The sequence below is a fragment of the Leptinotarsa decemlineata genome, unplaced genomic scaffold (genome assembly GCF_025532065.1).
Source record: "Leptinotarsa decemlineata unplaced genomic scaffold, Ldec_3_MD MMD2_P_RNA_scaffold_12, whole genome shotgun sequence".
Classification (NCBI taxonomy): domain Eukaryota; kingdom Metazoa; phylum Arthropoda; class Insecta; order Coleoptera; family Chrysomelidae; genus Leptinotarsa; species Leptinotarsa decemlineata.
Window position 1 is genome coordinate 7,971,083 of NW_027412526.1, and position 19,760 is coordinate 7,990,842.

At 36.1% G+C, this 19,760-nt stretch overlaps 1 protein-coding gene and 1 non-coding gene across 3 annotated transcripts in view; one reads left to right on the top strand and one right to left on the bottom strand.

The window, feature by feature from the left end:
* The window catches only part of LOC111514652 (Krueppel-like factor 7), a 401,142-nt gene that overhangs the window by 76,213 nt on the left and 305,169 nt on the right, over positions 1-19,760 (top strand). The window lies entirely within an intron of this gene.
* Positions 13,764-13,835, bottom strand: TRNAA-CGC (transfer RNA alanine (anticodon CGC)). Its single transcript has one exon. It is a non-coding gene; the product is annotated as a tRNA-Ala (tRNA).

Consider the following 19,760-nt stretch of genomic DNA (forward strand, 5'->3'; position numbering starts at 1 on the left):
CATCATCCTTTGTTATTTCGATTTGATAAGAATTTTTCTTGAGTAACTGGTACAACCATTGTTTCAGCGAAACAAATTTCATACGTTTTTGAAAGTGCAGCAGGTCTTCCCTGCTGCTCCATAGCTTTTACGTTCTTACTGTAGTCTGTAGTGGAAGAATTTTAAAATTTACAGATTTTAAAGAGGCACTAAATTATTTTCTATTTAAAATGTCATTAGTGTAAATGGAAATGTAATTATATTATGATTTAAGTTTTTCTCTTAATTATTTTTTAATTTTAGTAAACGGTTATCAGTATTATTGAATAGATATAGATTTAATGCATGAAGAAAATGATAAAATATAATATAATAGTTAATAAAAATTGACAAATATTTATAATTATTGATTTATCGATAGTTCATCAACTATATATGGCGCGTTTTCGACCGGAGGCACCGGTTGACCTGAAGTGATGCTGTGACCGCGCGCTCTCCGCCCTCTATCTCGAAAACGGTTCACCGTATAAAAAATTTTTTTAAACAAAATTTGTAGAGGATTTTGTATTCTACAATATTGATAATAAATACAAATAGCAAAAAACCCATAGGAAATGAGATATTTCCAAAAAAAGCGCAAAAAACTGATTTTTGTGACCTTTGACCTTGAAATTTAATAGTTGCTTACACCCTACCATATGTAGGTTTTGAGACAACTTTTAGGGTGTCAATATACAAGTTTTTACAGACTGACAGCCGGGTATCTCGAATTCCGAGATTCTTACCTAATTTAAGCTTAAATGACTGGATTATTAACAACGCCAAGAGTATGTTTTTTTTGCTCACTTACAACATGAAATTCTCTGGTAGAAGCGATATTCTTGGATCTTGGAGATTAAATGGGTTGGGGAAAATATAAGTACTGGAACTTTCTGAAATGTCTCCAAAAAGTTCATATACATTCATATTTTCAATTTTGTTTTATGAACACCTCATTTACATTTAGTTTATAAAGGGCAATTCATTGGTTGCTGGGAAATAAGAGTATTTATGATAAATCTTTTTTTTTTCTTTCGTTGTTACCTAAAACTCGGTTATGAAATCTACACAAGATTTTTTATTCCTTAGATATTCCTTTTTATTCCTTAGATATGAGCTCATCCCACCAGTTCGGTTCAAATGTTGGGAGATATATACAAGGTGACAATTTGAAAACTTGCAATGGCTATATCTGAGCAACCAAATGAAATATAAGAAGTCGGTGGAAACTACTCTCATAATAGGGAGGGGGGAAACAAAATGATGTAATAGCTAACTTATTTTCCCTTACCCTCTCGCTCCAGCCACCCCAGCTTTATATTCTTGAATGGGAACACCCTACTTGTGATACTTTACCTGAAAGCTTTAAAGAAATGCTCTTCAGTGGTAGGCTACAAAGCTACATTCCACTCAGTAAGTTATGTTTTATTAAATAAAACAACATTTATTTAAATAAAAAATTTATTTTATAATAATAATAATAATACGTCTTTATTCACAATAAAAATACAAATGGAATAGACAAAAATAAAATAAAACAGTATACAGGAACAGTATCAGCCAAGGCTGTTTTTCAACTCAACCTGGGAGAAACTATAAATGAATAATATGAACACAAGTCGAGTTAACAATATCAAAAAATTTTAGTTATTGCTTTACTTTAGAAAATTCATTTTAGAAATGACAAGGTCGGGAACGGACAAGAAGCTAATGAGATGAATAAGCCTTCAGTCTTTTTTTAAAGTTTACGATGGTGTATGATCGAAATTCGCAGGGAAGTTGATTATAATATTTGGGTGCATTATACGAGAAGCAGCGGGTGAAGATGGAAGATTTGTGTTTGGGGATGACTAGAACTGAACTGTTCCTCGTAGTAAAGCTGTTAATCGTAGAGAATGTTTTAAGCTTCTTCAGTAAGTAATCAGGTTGTCGAGTTATCAAAACTTTATGTGTGTTGGTAAGAAGGTGTAGAGTTCTAAGTTTCTCAACTTTTAACCATCCTGATTCTTGTATTGCTGGGGATATATGAACATATTTCCGAATACCAAACGAGAAACGTACAGAGCTATTCTGAATACGCTGTAGTCGGAGAGCATCCGATTGTTTTAAAGCAGGTCCATAATTACTGGTTATTGTTAATTTGAAAAATGTTTCAAAAAATTCTTATTACCATCGTAGCATCAATATGAAGACTCTCAAACATTTTACGCACACACTATTTTTGTTTATTTGTAACTGAAAAATTTCACTTAAGTTGAGTAAAAGTAACAAAAAAGAAGTGTTTGAAATATTCGTTTATGAGAGGTATTTCTGTATTGCATTTATTACTTTGAGACGGGAAACGATACTCTTATCATTTATACATTTGATTTTCATCTCGATACGGTGTACACGAGAAACAATTTCTATCTGCAAGAGTGGTGTACAACACAGCTGAACGTGTGAAAATGATTTTTCACATTGGATTTGAATCGCTGGAGATAATATCCATCTGGAAAAACATTCTCAGGAAGTGTATTCCACATGAACGCAGTTCTTCAGATGTAAGAGTTCTTAAATAGTGAAGTTCGAGATGTACTGAGTTGAACCTCAACACGATGAGCAGCCACAGTCCGTCATGTATTTCTTATATGTACCGCTCTTGGTGGAATCAAATGAACACTTCAGCAGCTCCCGTGAAAGTATGTATAGAAGAGAGACGAATCTCCAATCTTTCTTCAATGTTCCAGGCTATCAAGGATGCACGTGATGTTCGCGTCTCCAATCAGGCAAATGGCTCATTTTGGCTCAATCCAGCAACTTCAGGCTATGTTTGGGGGGCAGAGCTCCATACACGAGAGTAGTAAGTACTCCAAAGTGATCTGAGCTTTATAAAGCATCAAAACTCGCTGAGGTGTGTACAATTTACTGCTTTTGAGAAGCAGCCTTTGCAATTCCAGCGACATGATTGTGCAAGACATATTGGTGTCAATTTTAACCCCAAACAAACGAAGCAGAAAGCGGAATTGTCTGACCTGACATAATTAAATCATGTTCGGAGATATTTATCTTCTTGGAAGAGAAGATTAGTGTTTGTTAAGAACAACTAAAATATTCAACCCGAGTACATTTGCCAACTAGAGATCAACCAAGATTCCTGAACGAAGCAACGCAAATTGAGGTACTCGGACAGTTTAGAATGAATCATACTTTATCGACTCATCAGGTAGCTACAGCAACTGGATTATCCCGCGAATCTGTAAGGAAAGTACTGAAATTACATACATAGGGGTATACATAGGGGTAGTGTCTCCATAGAACACCCCCACTCCTCCTCTTTTGCCGTTATTCAGTCAACCAATCAGAAGTTACCGAGAGTACAGCGGGAAATTCAAACCAGTAGATTAACAAGGCGGGTACGAGCACACATTCCCATGTATTTTCTTATGGAGCTAAACTTTTTGCAATTTTAATGGCGTCCGAGCGGACCCTTTTGGAACACCCAACTCGAAGTAGGTATGTTGCGGAGAGTTTCCTAACCGTTCATGCCTAATTTTGAAACCGGCAAAGCTATGTTACCCCATAAACAACGATTTATTATACAACCGACAATATCGCCTTGCGCTAGCGACGTATAACCTCAATACCATCTCCATATCTCTTTGCATTGATTACGTCACACGTGTCTCTTTCACTCTTACACACACACACACACATTTTTATGAAACATCAATTCTTCCCCAAATCTGAAGATATTTCCCTATCTTCTACATGGAAATGACGTCACAATTTCCCTGAAATTCTATGGAAATGAAAAATGTGGTCAAGTATAGAGAATGAGTCAATTTCGGTTCTGACTAAACAACCGCTATAAATATCGACAATTCGCAATTATTTCCAATATTCCACGTTGGTGTAGAGACTACGGACAACGTCAACCACGCCGGCGACCCGGGTTCGATTCTCATACCGTTAAGTTTGTTTTTTAATTTGATTTCACTCGGCTGCCGATGGCTGTGTAACGTATGTGACAAGTGGCTCGAGGGGTGGGTGGAGTCCCAAGGGGTCCATGCTTTTTGAATCTCTTCCATACTCATTCCATCCTGCATCTTTTATGTCACACGTTTCTCTCTCCCACTCTCCGAAACACACCTACCTCGCGTTGGGTGTTCTACAAGGTTCCGCTTGGATGTCATGAATATTGCAAACAGTTTTGCTCCATAAGAAAAGACATGAGATTTTGAGCCAGAACCCGTTCATCTACTGGTTTGAATTTGCCGCCGTACGCGCGACAGCTTCTGATTGGTTGACTGAATGACGGCAAAAGTGGAGGAGTGGGGGTGTTCTGTAGTGGCTATAAGCGTTTTATCGCTGTAAAACTAATTAACTGGTGGCCTAGTCTTCAGTTTCTTCATCATTTTATCGGTTTGAAGGAAATAGTCAGCAAACTGTAAACCATTGCCGGGTTGAATGCTTAGGAACGACATATTAGTGTTTATTGCATCAAAAATTAAAATTTTCTGAATAATTACAAGGAATATAAATATTATAAGTGTTGGGTTTTTCCTACAACTATTTAGTTTAGAAACATTTCATTTCGTTAATGATTTTATTTTTGTATTATAAATTCTTGTTAGGAAATCAACTTTTCATAACTCTATTACCGAGAAGTCGTACAGAATATCCATCTGGGGTTTTTCATGTTAATTCTTTTATTTTAATTTCTACTCAGCATTCTCGTATTTTTTTTCATCGCATATCATTGAAAGGTTCTCGTTCCTTGAACCGTAGTTTATTGCCGAAAAACAAGGATATTTAGAACGAAACGCGCCACTTGGGAGGTTTCGAGAAGGTACTGATTGTTAAGACCTTTACGTATCAAGACAAGGGCCCAAGTGGTTGATCTTTTGTGAATATATTTATGACCCCGACCCGTGGTGATTTTTCCAGAGTCACTGGAAAGATATTATATTTAGCCAATGCAGGCAGGCATTCGGTTCTTAGATTTCGACCGGGAACTAACGCTAATTCTCATTCTCCTCGTCACGAGGTTACACTGTTATTTTTCTGTTTGTCCATTTGTTGGACAAACAGAACGCTATGTCCGATTGGTCAATAATTCCTTTACAACCAGCCCCAACATAAGAAATGAAATGTTTATTAGCGGCGGAAATCTTTTTGACCTAATTTTTCTCTCCCAATCAAACTTTATTGCCTTTCTCCGCAGTCTGTTGTTTTCAAATTGTACGTATACCGAAATTTCATTCTGAATGCTTCACAAAGTTTTGTTATTAAGAACCAGTATATCCCTCACTTTCTCGAAATGGAAATTAAATTTCTCCCGGGTCTTGCGTTCGGACCTATTGAATTCTCAAGACGAATTTACATTTTAAAGGGCGCGAATTTAGGAAGTATTTACATCAGATTTCGGCTTTTCCTGTTTCTAGCGCACTTCCTTTGATTCGAATAAACGGCTCTTAAGCTGAAGCGGTCCTTCGGAAAATCGCGGTGAGAATTACTAGAATTGTCGCTCCATGAGTGATTGTGTTCGTTATTAATTAGAACCCTCATCCTTTGTTATAGTCTGGACGACTCCGTCATAAAGTTAAATTCTTACGAGGCTGGGTGGATAAGTAGTCAGGCTTGACAATAATTAGCACCACCAATTAAACTATCTGGTGGTCACTCAGAAAAAAACCACTGCCCTATCAATCAATCAATCAATATATGCTTTATTGTCAGAAGATCAGTATCTTATTGACAAAGTTTTGTAAAGAAATTAAATGAATGTCATTAAATATAAAAAATACAAACATAGCAATTTCTCAAATAAAATATAAATAAGGTAGATGAGTTTAGGTGAACATTGAAAAATGAAGTAGAATTTATAGCAGGGGAGCCCACGATGCAAAATGGGGATTTACTCGAGCGGCATTGAGACATATTAGGTTGCAAAGCTCAAATGATAAGAAGAAAAAAATGTTATATAATATACACCTTTTCATCGGTGGGGGAAGCGGCTACAGTATTTTTTTAATAATGTTGGTGTGTTAATCTGATCGTTTGCATGATGTGGGTGGTTGTACGTAAGGGTTAAAAGTTGAAAGCAAAAAATTTAATCGAGAGCGTCAGATTTTGTAGGGGGGTGTTAAGTGCAACAAAAAAAAGCTCTCATTCAATAATCTGACGATTTCGACCTGACGCAAACTCGCGGCCATTATTATATTGTGCAAAAAAAATCTCCATTTTGAAATACTCAAACGCGTCAGATTAAGATATATATGGTTCATCTTTATGTTTTAGACATGCTGTCTCATAATCATAATCATAATCTCTATACGGACATTTTCAAACTTATATATTGTATAAGTTTGAAAATGTCCTTATAGGACGAAACTGCAGTAACGTTAGTTACAAATAAAAGTGGTAAAAAACATAGAAAGTTTAATTTATCTTTTCTTCATTATGATTTCCTACCACGCAGTACCGGCTACATCCATCAATTAGTTGATTGAATAATCATCATCTTCATCTCTGTGATCTGTGGTCTCTGTGATCAGCTGTGATGGCGTCATGGCAACAGAATTCAGAGTGGGGACGGAGTGAGAGAGTAATAGATAGAGAAAAAGTGAATAGAGAATAGAGGAATAGAAACTCGGATAGGGAAATATAGGTATCACACAGCTGCACGCATCAAACTTTATCGACGAATGTCTGTCATAGTATTATGAAAAACAAGTAATGGTTCTTCATCATTTAGCATACTATTCCAGTTGATTATTTCACAACATTCTCTGAATTTATTGTAGTTCTTTCTGCTATAAATTCTACCAAATCTATGATCACAAGAGTGTTTTATTTTCATAAGTACTTTCACATATAAAGCCTCATGGTCTGAAAGACCATGTATAGTCCTATTCTTGATGTTGATGTGATTATATATCTGATATTGTTATAACAACACTCTGCAATCTATGTTTCATTAACGGAATTTTTCATGACATCTTTAAAAAATCCAAAATTATCCCAATTCACAAGAACGGGAATGAAAACTCACCTGAAAACTATCGCCCTATATCAATTATTCCTATAATTGTAAAAATTATGGAGATTATCGTAAATAAGAGACTGGCGAAATATTTTGAGGAAAATAAATCTCTGAATGAAAATCTACCACCCATGCCGTAACGAAACTGGTGAGCGATGTGGTCGATGCTTTTTAGAGAGGTGAAACACACTATATGCACTCTATGTGACCTAAGTAAAGCTTTTGACTGCATCTCGCATCAGGTATTATTACAGAAATTGGAATATTATGGTGTCAGAGGAATTGCTTACAAATTTTTCGAATCATATTTAACTCAACGACTTCACGCGGTTTTTCATGGTTCAACATTATCTTCTAGTCAGGTGTACCTCAAGGTTCAGTTCTGGGGCCACTTCTTTTCATTATTTACATTAATGATATATTCGAACATCTTCATTACATTAATGGTATTTTATTCGCATTTTATCATTTTCTCATTCCGATTCAAATTTAATAAGTTTGAAAGAAAAAAACTTGTCAATTTTGCCAAATATAAATAAGTGGCTGATACCAAATAAAATAACACAAAATGAGACAAAAACAAAGGAAATTACTTTCACTATGAGCAGTAAACTGAATCAGCATGACTCCGTAAAACTTTCAGGTATAACCTTAGACCAGTCCTTTAAGTGGACAGAACATATTGACTGCCTAGCAAAAAAAATATCTAGTCAACTATTTTTGCTAAGGAGACTCAAAAAATCAGTTAGTCCGGATGTGCTTCTGATCTCATATTTCTCATTATTCCATTCTCATGTATCTTATGGAACTGTGTGTTATGGGGCAACTCTACACATGCTCATCGAATCATGACATTATAGAAACGTGCTGTAAGAATAGTCGCCGGTTCAGGTCTTCGGAATTCTTGCCGAATTACTTTCAAAAACTCAACATATTAACAGTTTCTTACATTTTATATTCATTTTTTACCCAATGCCAAATCATTATTTTCAACACCTCGACACGCGTTTCGATCACCAAGTGATCATCTTCAACAGGAAGATTGAATTGACCCAGTTTTCACAATAAAACTAGCAGTTTTCGTTCGTTATTGTTTTAAGCCTATTTGAAAAACTATTTTTAACTTTTTAGTTCGATGCCCTTTAAAAGCGTGTTTTTGTTTTCTTAACGATATTTATTGATTATTTGCAGTGATTCATCAACACCAGAATATTTATCACTCACAAAGTAACTGATGATAACTCGAAATTGAATCATCGCTTTATCAGTTTTCTGAAATTTGTATGATCATCGCTCACATCGATAACGGCTTTTAAGTTTTGCCGCTCTCTATCTTTTCTAAAGGTTTTCGGGAAAACACACGCCGAAATTTGAAACTCGTTATTCTGAGTGATGTTACAGAAATTGAATTTAAGGATCATTTATAACTCGACAATGATAATGGGGTTCACGCAGTAGATACCGTGACCATATTGAAAGTAATCAATTACGGAACTCAAAAAAGGGGTGGCTTAATTGAACCAGGGAGTGCGATGTTGACATTCGATATCGGAGCGGGCCATAACGTGCTCCAGTGAAATTAGATAAAATCAAAGGAAAAATTGATGTTGGTTTGTTGTAGTAGATCAGGAAACAATGGATATCTTTGTTGGTTTGCTTCAAAAAATAAAACTCTGAACATCACTGCCATTGCAGTTAATGTAAATTAATTGAAAACTGGCGTACAAAATGTCACCCTTAAAAGTAGACTTGACGTTTTTGCATACTGCATAATATAATAATAACTTATTTCACATTCAGAGCAATTGAATACAAAGACTCGCGTTGAGAATTCTAAACATATTGGAAATATTCATGACAATATTCTTTTGACAATAATTCATCTGTTTTAATAAACCCAGCTTCTTAACGAAGCCGATTAGTTTGTTTGGTGAGTGGTCTTTCAGGTCAGAACTGCTGACCTCTAAAAACCTGTTTCGGTCCCCAGCGGGGCCGGCAAAAAGTATATGCTCTGCATATGCCCAATTACAGAGCAGGAAATAACAGAGTATAATAAATACATCACAAACAGGTGACTATAAAGACTACAAACACATTTTATATTTACAATAGTTGACAAAACAATTACTTTAGGAAGTGGGATTTTATATCTGACAGTTTGCAACTAAATATATCTAAATTATCGCTAACAGAGTTTGTCACTTTACACATGGTATGGATCGGAGAATTCTCCAGAACATTTGTGCGAGATGTTTTTCTATAGAAAGTACTCGGGTGTCTGGAACAGTTTCTAGGAATGCAAATATTAAACTTTTCCAGTAATGTTGGGCAGTCAACTATGCTTTTGACAATTCCTAAATAAGCTGGAAAAGTATGGTATAAGGGGTGTGGGTTATGAACTCATTAGATCATACCTATCGAAAAGATCCCAAGTTGTTAGCATAATGAACGCAGAGAACCATTATATATCTAGTAGAATTATGATTAGGCAGGGTGTACCTCAGGGCTCTATCCTTGGACCAATACTCTTTCTTCTATATGTGAACGACTTACCCAAAGCCGTGAATCTTGGTAGTGTATACCAGTTCGCAGATGACACATCAGTCATTATCACTGGAACAAATGCATTAGAACTCTCAACCAAAGCTTCAGCCATGTCAAATAGTATTGTCAAATGGTCAGAGGCAAATATGCTTAAATTAAATATTACCAAAACAGGACTAGTTATTTTTAACAAATCAATAATCTGCGAGGAATCTCTATATGCAAAACTCCAAAATAGGTCTATTCCAATATCGGATCACACTAAATTCTTAGGTGTCACGATGGATGCAACCCTCAGTTGGCAAACCCATATAAATTTATTGAATAACAGATTAAGCTCTATTTGTGGTGTGATACGATACTTAAGGGATCAAGTCTCTGTTTGTAGCCTGATAACATATTACTATGCACATGTGCAGTCATTGATTTCATATGGTATTATATGTATTTTGGGGTTCTTCAGTATACTCACAAAAAATATTAATTTCTCAAAAAAGAATCCCGAGATGTATCATAAATCTAGATCAAAGAAGCTCTTGTAAAGAGTTCTGTAAACTTGATATTTTGACAGTACCCTCGTTGTACTTCTTGGGTCTTGTCTGTTTCGTAAAAAAAATATCCATACCTGTTTCCCAGAAATAGTGGTCAATATTCGTCAATAGTTGCATTCCTCGTAGAATTGGTACCATTTCAGTGGAAGCGCTTTTTGAAGCAAGAGCCGAATCGATCCCTCTACGAAACTCTTTTTCACTTGGAAGGATCGATCGCAGCTTGAGAAATGGTTCTTATGGAGATTATGTGAAACGTGTTCTTCCTTACGAATCAGTAGAGAGTTGTCCTGAAAATCTAGAGAAGAAAATTGGATTGGATAATTTAGGAAACACTTGTTACATGAATAGCACTTTACAAGTGTTGTTCATGACGAAGAATTTCAAGAACGAAGTTTTAACGATGAACGAGAACGAGAATGTTTCCTGCTTATTCATCAAACTCAAACAACTGTTCATGCAGCTGCATGATACCTTTCGTAAGAAGGTATCATCTTTCCCTCCAACCGATTTCCTGGAGTCTTTGAAGTCCACTAGATACTCGTTAGGACAACAAGAGGATTGTTCCGAATTCTTGGGGTTCTTGTTGAATACTCTTCGTGAGCAAAACAATAGCAAAATCAATACTCCCAGCCGCTCTGGACTGAATGATTCCGTACAACCCATCTCGTCTTGTGTTTGTAAATCTTTTGCTGGAAAAATCCTCACTTGTTTATTTTGTGGTAAATGTTCAAGAAGTACTGAAAACTTATGTGAATTTCTGGAACTTCATCTAGCTTTTCCTAATACGACTAATTACCAGTCCGTGCAAAGCTTATTGTTAAATCATCTGAAAAAGGAATTTTTAACAGGTGATGATCAACTGTATTGTCAAACATGCGCCAAACTAACTGACTGTTATAAGGAAACAAGTATAGCACCAGTCAATCTAATAATAACACTGATGATTTTCAAACAAGACTCAACCTCTAACGGAAGCAAGAAACTCTTTGGAAGGTTCGAAATAGATGAACATTTCAACCTAGCAGACCACTGTTATAATATTCATGCAGTCATTGTTCACTGTGGTTCTGGCGTTGAATGTGGTCATTATTACGCCTTGGTCAAAGAAGAAACGGACTGGTTTAAGTTTGACGATAGTCGTGTCACGAAGTGTTCTGACGATGCATTGAATTTATTGGAGCCTCTGGAGACACCCTACATTTTGTTTTATGAGAGAGCTGAAAAAGCAAATGCGCCACTGGAATCAATGAAGTCGCCCCGGAGCGCCAATTAATTTTTATTGTTGTATTTATTTTATTTTTATCACTATGAAATTAAATATTTAGTTGATTAAATATTCATATTCGACTAATATGCATATTAACACCAGACAATGTAACGAACTAGCTATTCCCAGCCATAACTCAACATATTATGAGAAAGGAGCTTACTATCAGGCAATAAAAGCATATAATTCTCTACCGAAGGAACTTAAAAATATCACAGTCTTCAAGAAGTTTAGGAGTTCAGTCATTTCTTACTTGAGACATAAATGCTACTATTCGTTTAACTGCTGGCTAATTTGAAATTTGTTACGAAAATCATTAATAAAAATAGCTATGTAAATATTGTTTATCATGAATATTTTGGAAAAACTCTTCAATTTATATAATTTTCAACTGTAATTTGTCGATGGTGATACATTAATATCTGTTAATTTTAAAATTGGTTACTCCAGGGTAAATGAGAATTAACTTCTCGAAAGTTTGACTTTTGCTGTGTCCACTTGTAGATCGTATTGCAATAGAATTATTATTATTATTATTTTATTGGTTAGTACAACACTATAGTTTTCACGCCTTTTTTCGAGACTGGAAAAGTTATGCTTTCGTAGCAATTCAGATTGGGTTGTTCCTATTGGAGGATAAATGCCATCAGTTTTTAGGCTTAGCAGTTCTAAAAATTGTCGTTGAATTGCTTCTATTCTATCTATATGATATTGATAAAAGGGGCTCCACACAACTGACGCGTATTCTAACTTTGATCTAATGAAAGCATAGAATAGAGTTTTTAAGGTCGAAGTTTCTTTGAAATCACTACTGTTACGTGCAATCAATCCGTACAAACGACAGGAGGAGGTTACAACATTATCGATATGCCTATTAAATGATAGTGCAGTGTCAAATGTGACGACAAGACCAGTAAATGTTTCTGGTCTCACAAGGAAAACGTTTTCTATCGAATAATCAAAGATCAAGATGTTCGTTTTTAAACTGTAGGACATGACTTTACATTTATCCGGATTTAGCGACAAGTTATTTCGATAACACCATTCTACAACCCGTCCTAAGCTTGCTGAGAGGTTCACACAATCATCTATGTTCTCAACGAGGCAGTATAGTTTCAGATCATCAGCATACAAAAGGTAATATACATTTATAACATCTACAATATCGTTAATGAAGATATTGAAGAGCAGTGGTTCCAGATTTGACCCTTGTGGAACACCGGAAGAAGCACTATATTCGGTAGATTTGAAACCATTGAGCTAAACATGTTGTTTTCGATCCAGTAGATAGGACTAAAAGAGTGCAATCAAGGATAGAGAGAATCCAAAGGCTACTAGTTTGTTTAGTAGAATGTCATGGTCAAGCCTGTCGAAGGCCTTAGAAAAGTCTGTGTAAATAACATCAGTTTGGGCCCTATTGTCAATACATTCAGCAATATGTTGGGTTACAGTCAAAAGGTTGGCGACCGCTGACTGATTTTTCATAAAATCGTGTTGGTTTATACTTATATTGCAACTTACATGCCGATATATGTATAACTCGCTCCAGAAGAATCTCAAAAACCTTTGCAAAGTTGCAGATAATAGAGATAGGCCGATAATTTGAAATATCTCGTCCATCTCTTTTCTTGAAAATAGGACAGACTTTTGATTATTTCCAGTATGTTAAGAAGTTGAGCATTCTCTTTTTTGAGATTATCGGAAGCAATGATATAGGCCGGAAGGTTGATGGATCATTCATTCGATAAAACTAAACTCTGAAAAATGAGCCCTGGCAAGCTCCCATCGAATTCAAATTAACCATTCGTCGAACGGTGAAATTCATTTTCCGACAACTTATAGAAAAAGAATCTGCAATATCCAAATTTTCTTCACAAGCGAACCCTCATTCGACCGTGTCACCCTTCCTCAACTCAGGAACGTCAATATCGAAATCGCATCGGGAATTATTTTAATTTAACTTCTGGAGAATTTCAAAGAAATCCATTTATGAAATTTTTAATTAATGTCATGTCAGGAAAACTTTTTTAGATTCGAGTTTTATTCGATTGTAATGATTGTCGGCGGGACCTTAGATTGCAAAAGTATAGCGTTACTGCAGTAAAATTAGGGCTGAGGGTGGGGTGGAAGTTTGATAAGTGAATTTAATTTGAGTAAGGAGTATATTTGAGTTCAACGGTTCGTAGTATTTATTAATAAAAGTTGCTAAGGTGTGCTGCAGGTTTTTCCGGGTTTTCCTGCAGCTCAAAAAGCAAATGTTTCCGTAGTACAATATCATATTTCAAATTTATATGTGCTGATGCATTTTTATTCAAATCCGGACAAAAATTAAAATATTCAATTATTTAAAAAAAGTTGGAGGAGCTGGGATTTGAACCCAGGACTTTCAGCATGCGAAGCAGACACTCTACCACTGAGTTACACCCCCGATGAAGATTTTATTGCGGAATAAGGCACAAGTACCTAAATAATAGGCACCATCAAAGAAAATGTATGTAAACAATTTGAACTCTGATGAAAATACCTAAATATCGTTGACAGAGTTGAGTATTTCACATTTTGCAATGATTGGGTGCAATATGGTTTTCAGCTCACTTCTGGATAAGATTTTACTGATATCTAGAATTTTACTGTTTTGTTTATTGGTTTTTCTGTTATGAGCTTCTGGACATTTTCTTAATTTATTTTTTCACTACCTCTGTTGAATAATCTATAGAATGTCTCCTTTTTGTTGTAACAAAGTAACGATTTGGCGTAATACATTTCTTCAGATACTAGCAAGTGCGCGGGTTATGTTTGTGTTAAAGTACGAAATGTTTCTAAACAGTTTTTTATCGACCTTTTTTTTGGGTAATTGTTACCTTCCACAATCTGAAAAAATATAAAAATTATAATGGAGAACTTTATACAAGTGTAGAAGGGCAAACTTTTTAGTTTACCCCGATAAGTTACTGCGTAAAAATCAAAGTATTTTTCACAAAGAAAAATCTTCTATTTATCAGTAACTTGTCGTATTTCACAATTTTGCCTATCAAAAAAATTATTAAGAAATTATACTTATCTTTTACGTTTCGGAGGCCAAAATCTGCCAAAATCTGCCTTTGACAGATGTCAAAGAAGTTTTGAAATATGAAATTATGTCAACGTTGTTGATTGACAACTGAAACATTCGATGTAATACAAGGTACTCTCCGATATCAGTTTGTTGCCATTTCGCCACTATCCAAAGTTTTCTTCAAGATGGGTAGCCAAGTACGGTCTATTTCTAAGGAGCTATTCGAGATACAATTCTCTCCAGACATGAGAATATACACTGATTCTTTTAGCTTACGTCTATTAGAATGAGGCTCATTGGTAATCTTTCTTGTCCTATTCCATTCCACCCGATGTTCACCGTCTGATTTTAAAATGTGTTCTGATAATTTTGATCCTGTCAATTGTCTATTTTTTATATAATCTCGATGTTCATTCTCACGCACTTTCAATGGTCTTGAGGTTTCACCAATGTAAGTTTTACCACAAGAACAAGGTATTTTATAAATACAATTTTTTGTTTTTCCTTCAGTGTTGTTGGGTTTTGTATGTGTAAGTATAGATCTCAGTGTATTTTTTGTTCTGAAAGTAGTTCTAACATCATATCTATTTCCAATTCGTCTTATTTTTTTCAGATAATCTTGGAATGTAAGGTATAACGTTAGTTGTAAAAGGTGTCGTTGGATGTTGAGTTGGATGTTGTTGAATTTGTGAAGCTGTTTGTATGTTCGTTTGGTTTTTAATTGACTCTTTATTTTCTATTGAATTTATCGTTGAATTTATGAAAGAATCTGGATAAGCGTTATCTTTCAAAACAGATTTAATTAATGATATTTCTTTATTGAGATTTTCAGTTGAATTGCATATCATTTTAGCTCTTTTGTAAAGGCAATTTATTATACCTTTTTTAACACTCGCATGATGATTTGATGTAAGTATAGTGGAGATATCTATTTGTATGTGTTTTCTTCCGATAAACATTTGTATCAAGTTGATCTGATGACTTCTCCAACATTACATCGGGGTAAACTAAAAAGTTTGCCCTTCTACACTTGTATAAAGTTCTCCATTATAATTTTTATATTTTTTCAGATTGTGGAAGGTAACAATTACCCAAAAAAAGGTCGATAAAAAACTGATTTTTTCCTCCACAAAAAATGACTTTCGTTGAATGTTTCTAAACAGTACTTTAAATGATCGATTTTATGTGAATCTTATCTGAAGTAATGATCTAATAAACTGTTTATGGCACATATTCGATTACAAATGTCAACATAATGTTTCAACAAATCTGTCATCCAAATTTGCATGTCTTTTGCCTTTGAATCAGTTTGGATCTATGAATTGTGATGGGTCGTAAAGCTATAAAATTCGTTCCAAGTTTATTGGAATGTGGTCCAGTTTCTTGATATCAAGCAAATTTTGTTAAAGCTTCAAGGAATTTGAGCCGTTCTGTTTGCAAACCAGAGCAAATTTTTCGCAGTTTGGATGAGATAGTGACAGTAATCGACAAGTCCCTGAGACTTTCCAAGGAACTTTATTACTATGACATCTTATTTTGATCACTACTCAAACTTCATATATAATATTTCAGTTCTCATCGTAGGAATTTTTCCTTCATGAGGCTTTTACTCAGACTGACTGACTTTTTAAGTACATCAACGTTCTTGTTGCCTTGAATTAGTTTGTGAGCTAGCACCCGCATCAAAGTTACTTCTAGCCAATGGTTTTAGAGTTTTTTGTTAGGTTAGATACTTGTATATGACTTCAGAACTTCTGTAGCATGTACAACTTAGCGGGGATGATTCGAAGGGGTTTTGAGATATCGAATCTTGACTTTAGTGGTAGGGAAGCTCAAGTAATGGGGATTCGCCCTGCACCCTGTTGAGTACCTTCACCAATTCTATATCGGGTTGCGTGTGTACGGAAGCCGATCAGAACAGTATAACAAAAATCTATGGTGTGAAATAATAGAAAGCTTCAGATTAAGGTATGATGAATTACTTACATTTTGAAAAGTTTGGGGAGTCATAAATTTTCAAAAAACGCCACCTTGACATTCTCTAGCGCGGTCGAATTTTTTTTATATAATGGATGATGAAAAGAATATCTGCAGATTTCAACCGAAAGTCCAAAAATCATAGATGGAGTTTATCCCTGTAGCATTTCGAAATGATAATTTTTTGCATTTTCAAAAAACAATCACAAGCTGACGTCACATCCAAATCATCAGTTTTTGAATGGGTGCTTTATTTAGGCTCACATATTTGACGCGTCCAAGTAAATTTCACTTTGTTTTTTTTTAAAGCCTGTATAAGCTTCCCCCAGAGATTAAGAGGTATACATATATTATTTTCTTTCTATTATCTACCTAATCTGCAAAATCCAATCGGTTTCCACGACGCTCGATTCAATCTACATTTAATATCATGGGTTCCTGTATTATAGATTTGTCAAGTGTTTTGTTTGGTATGTCAAGTGATCAAATTCTGCATCTTTTCTTATAATCGTGAGCTACTGGTTAGAGATTTTAAACACCCACTATGTAGGATCTGGTAAATTAACTGATTTCAATATTATTGAGAAAGGTGGAATTTGAACTTGTATGAGGATTTCAGATTGAAAAAGCATATTTTGTAAATGTGTTCATCAAAGGAGTGAGAGAGTTATTTTGCTGAATCCCCCAGTTAATAGGTTCATTATCAAGATAAGATTCTGAGCATAGAGCTACAGACTTATTCGAAAATCATGATTCTTAGAAAATTTTCAAATCCAAGGTTCATATTGATGATTCTGTGATAGATGTGATAGATATTATCAGATTGGCATGACAGATATAATTGAAAATCACCAACATATGTTAGGTTAGCTACAAAGTAAGTGGGTCTATTCGACCCGACTCTGAAACCCGCAAGGGTTTATTGTGGCCCACACCTATTCACACTCGACGAAATAAACCCAGCTTCTTAACGAAGCCACCAAGTTTGTATGTTGAGTGGTCTTTCAGGTCAGATGGTAAGAGAACGGATCTGCCGAACTCTAAAAACCTGATTCGATCACCAGCGCGGCAGGCACAAAGTATGTGACAGTAAGAAGGCCTGTTAGACATCGTAGTTCATCCCTACTGTAGTCCAACAACTGTTTGGTATCAAGCTTCGAAGGGTGAATAAACGCTTTGAAGTAAGCCAATCGTGGAAGATTCTGCCAGAAGTCCATAAATCTTCTTGTCATCCAGGTGTTCAATTTTTGCATGGCAAAGCCTAAAGAGATGCCAATGACAGGTTCTGGTCAGATGAAACTGCTTGCAGCACCCTCCTCTACAAGGGAGTCAGCAGCCTCATTGCCTTCCAGGCCAGTATGATCAGGAATCCAGACCAGGACAATCTATCAAGTCTTCCTATCGAGTCGTTTTTGGCAAATTTGTTACCAATTTAGACGTTGCTCGGTAGGAGCCAAGAGCTTCCAACGCTGTTTGCTGAGAATATTTTTATTGACTTGTGTATGAGGTTGGATTCTTCCAATATCTTCACACACAATTCAATAGCGTAAATTTTCGCTTGAAATAGTCGCATAGGTTCCTAGGCAGGTTGAAATCTCTGTCCTGGGTCTGCGACTGAAAACACCTGCACCTGATCCATCTGTGAACTGACAACTATCTGTTCTCAATATCACCTTCTCCCGGAGGATCAAGTCCTCTCTACTACAGTACTTCTTAAGGCAGTTCGTAGTTGACAGTTAGTCATGAAGTCGAAGGTCATTTCCAGAATGCTGTGACTTCCAGTGTCAACCAACAGTCAGTTGCACTCTGCATTAAATTGATTTGTGCAATTGACAATGTGCACAAGTCTATGTGCAGTCCATCTAGCCTCTCTCTCCAGAACCCAGAAAAATGTGGAGAGGAGGTAGATCTAGAAGGATCTCCATGGCCGCTGATGGTACTGATGGTACCACTGACAGCCAGACAAGCCTGTTTCTGTAAGCCAGAGAGCTTCGCCTGGGCCGTTTTATGTAAAGCCTTCGGCCACCAAGCAATTGCACCATTGCATTTGTTTGGGACCTAATCCCAAGTTTAACCATAAATCCTTCGACATGTCCATAGAGACAGTCTGGCTGTAAAACTTTTTACAAGTCAGCGTTTCAGGTTAATATTTTCATCAAGGACAATGCCAAGATATTTCACCTCCGTTCCAAATTGAATGACCTCACCATTGAGGGAAAGTGGCGTTAGTTCGTCCAATTTTCTCCTCCTGGTGAAGGGGATTATCACAGTTTTGCTGAGGTTGACAGACATTTGCTCCCTCAGGCACCAACTGTGGAACAACGTCCATCGTGCTTTGCCAAGATGACAAGGCCATCTGCATAAGCTTGCAGATCTACTTTTCTTCTGTCGAGGACATCAAGCAGACTATCCATCATGAGCGACCACAGAAGGGGAGATAGTACCCCACCTGGAAGGCAGCCTTTTGTGACCCTGAACCTAATGGCCTCGCCTTGAAGAGACGTAGTTGCAGATCCAGTTAGTTATGGTCGATTCTATACCTGCCAGAGATGATCGTATAGATTTAGGTAGGGTCAAATGCTCCTTCAATATCAAGAAATACAGCAACCGCAATCTCCTTGTTATCATGGGATTGGGAGATTTTTTCCAAAAGGTTGTTTAATGCTAAATTTGTCGATTTGCCGGTTTGATAAGCATACTGGTGGTTATTCAGGGGGAATGAATATAATGCCAACAACCTGATGTTACCGTCCAGTATCCTCTCAAGTCCTTTCAGCAGGAAGGATGTAAGGCTGAGTGGTCGTACCGATTTAGGGTGTGGGTCTCTCCGACCCACTTTAGGTATATATATACCACCCTTGCCAACCAACTGTTCCACACCAGACTAGCTCTATACAATTTTATGAGAATAAGTAAAATCATTTCCAGTTCGTTTTGAAGAAGAGATGGAAATATACCATCCTCTTCTGGAGATTTGAAGGGCTGCAACTACTTGATAACCCATTCAACTGCCGGTGCTGTGATAACCTTCTTAACGTTCAGTGCCCATAAAAATGGGAGGTGTGTTGTTATCAAGAGTCAGATTTCCAGGAAAGCGGTTTTCTATCAAAAGCTCCAACATTTCTTTATTAGAGGTCGTGAATATTCCATCGGGTCGTTTGAGCGATCCAATTTCAGCAGTCTGTTCTCTAGAGATAATCTTGTGAATTCTTGTGCTGCGAGGTAAATCAGAGATACTCTCACAGAACTTCCTCCAAGACTCCCGTTCTGCCTTTCTAATTTCCTTGTTGTATGTCGTTAATGTAGTTTTATAAAGCTCCC